This window comes from Sinocyclocheilus rhinocerous, unplaced genomic scaffold (assembly GCF_001515625.1).
Source record: "Sinocyclocheilus rhinocerous isolate Xijiao unplaced genomic scaffold, SAMN03320098_v1.1 scaffold988, whole genome shotgun sequence".
Lineage (NCBI taxonomy): Eukaryota > Metazoa > Chordata > Actinopteri > Cypriniformes > Cyprinidae > Sinocyclocheilus > Sinocyclocheilus rhinocerous.
This window is the reverse complement of record NW_015650363.1, coordinates 289,081-291,490: the sequence shown is the minus strand read 5'-3', so window position 1 is coordinate 291,490 and position 2,410 is coordinate 289,081.

Sequence of the window (2,410 nt, the reverse complement as noted above, 5' to 3'; positions counted from 1 at the left end):
TATATATATATATATGTATATATATATACTGTATATCACAAAACTCTTTATATAAAAAACAGTGTATATATATGTGTGTAAAATAGGCCTAAATTTAAAAAATATAGCCAAGGTGGACTTGATTCAATAAAAAATGTCTGCATCAAAGTCAAATCATGACACATAAATCTGGATATTACATTTTTCACACCAGAGTACCTGCTAAAGTTTTATGAGAAATGTATTGTTGGTGTTTCATCACTGGTAACAGGGACACTCTGAGCTGTTGAGGTGTGACCGCCCCTGCTTGAGTCCTGCAGGAGGAAATGAAACCTGATGGACAGGTTGAATGACCTGTCAGTCAGGAAGGAGAGTAAGTAACAGGTAGACAAGGAGCAGTTCATCACCATCACAATAGAAGGTGGGAGAGTGAGAGAGAGGGGGGGAGCTTAAATGAATCTATTACTGGATCATTTGATCAACAGCATCTAAACTTCTAGAATAAATCTTCCTCTTCTGTGTGAGGAAGACTGTGGTCTGTTATGTGTACATTTCTCACACCACGAACACAGCTGATACAAAAATCACTAAAACCAAGATCAATTTCAAAGAAAGGCTGCAAAACAACTTTCATTCAGTACAGTACTGTACATTGTGAGTGTATAACTTTTAATTATGTGTTATTTAACTGGTTGTCTTTCATAATTAAATGCCTGCATGATTATTGCACCACACTCACAGATTTCTTAAGAAGTTTAGTTTGACATTTCGTTTGATGTTTTGAAAGGGAACCTGTAGAACAGTGAGAAACTGATCAGTAAAGGAGGAAAAGGGTGTTGTTTTGAACAGTGTATTTCACAACGTCGTCCTAGTGCAGGAGGATCTTAGTTGTATGTTCTAAAGACCTAAAGGCAAAACTGAAATGCTTTTTTAATTGAATTAAACTATTTATTAAAATGAATAAATTAAAAAGGTTGTCTTTAGGTGTGTCTAAACCACAGATGAACTTATGTAAATATATCTGGGATAAAATAAATATAATACACTGGGAAGGCCGCTACACACCACATCACACAATTTATATATATATATATACCTGTAGGTGAGTGAGAAACTGATCAGTAAAGGAGGAAAAGGGTGTTGTTTTGAACAGTGTATTTCACAACGTCGTCCTAGTGCAGGAGGATCTTAGTTGCTCAACACTTCCAACTTCCTTCTCCATCTGTGCATGCAAGTGTGCTTGTGTGTGTAACGTACAACTGCCTTAAATACTCTCTTTAATACAATTGTTTTAGTCCAAAACAACCATTTACATCTGAATATTTTTAAGAAACCAAGAGCTAACAAAAACATACACCATTTGAATCTGTTGAATGAGATTTCTTGTACTTTATTTACTTTTCTTGAGGTTTGCTTTGTTAATTCCAGACTAAGCAGAAGGTTAGCAAACAAATACTATTACTTAATGCCTGAGTATTACATTATGCATTTCAAACTATTACATAATTTAAAATAAGTCATAAATGTGAATTAGTCCTACTGTAAAAGACAAAAGTCGCATATATAGGCAGGGCCATCATCAGGGCCTCTGACAAAGTGGGGCCACTAAGAACATCCTTAATGTATGAGAATATTACACGTTTTTCCTGGCCCTGTAAATTTAAGCAACAACACACAGAGGTCTGTTAATGCCATTCCAAACAATATTTAAACAAATAAATCACAGATTCGACATGAAATTACCTTAGCCCAAAACTTTTAAAAAGTGTTTAGTTGCACAGGACAATCTCAGTGATAGTGGCCCTGCTGTCATAGCAAATGGCTGTACTGTTTTATGGAAAACATACTTCCGCCCAATTTAGCTAGGCTACATATATGAAGTAGGCTACAGTTTCATCATTCAGTGTCTATGACAATGATTCATGTACATATCATAGCCTATATGTCATCATACAGAAACGACCCATGAGCATTGATTGTGCTTTTCTCTTTATGGCAAGTGACCCTCATAAATATATAGGCTAGACCTATTTATTGTAGCCTAGTAGTGAAGATGAAGACAACATCGATTTGCTTTAATAAGCAGCCTGCAAAACTGCGATTTTCGTGAATAATTAATTGCTTAGTTACAGTAATTAAAGTAGTTTAATGTGTTTTCGGAAGACTTATGTGCAGAAAAAAAATAAAAATAAAAAGGGGCTTGCTTATTTTCGATCACCTTGTCGTGAGGCAAGTTTGGTTAGGGGAGCGCGGGGCACAAAGTAACGCGGGGTAAGTTGTAACACACGTGGTTTAAATATTTCCACACATGCTAGCATAACCAAATTTACAGCATTTACTAGTTACCATAGCAACATTATATAGAGAAAAAAAGTGCGCCAAAATTCAAAAGTCTTTTGAAGATATCGCTGAACATTTATTTTACCATAGT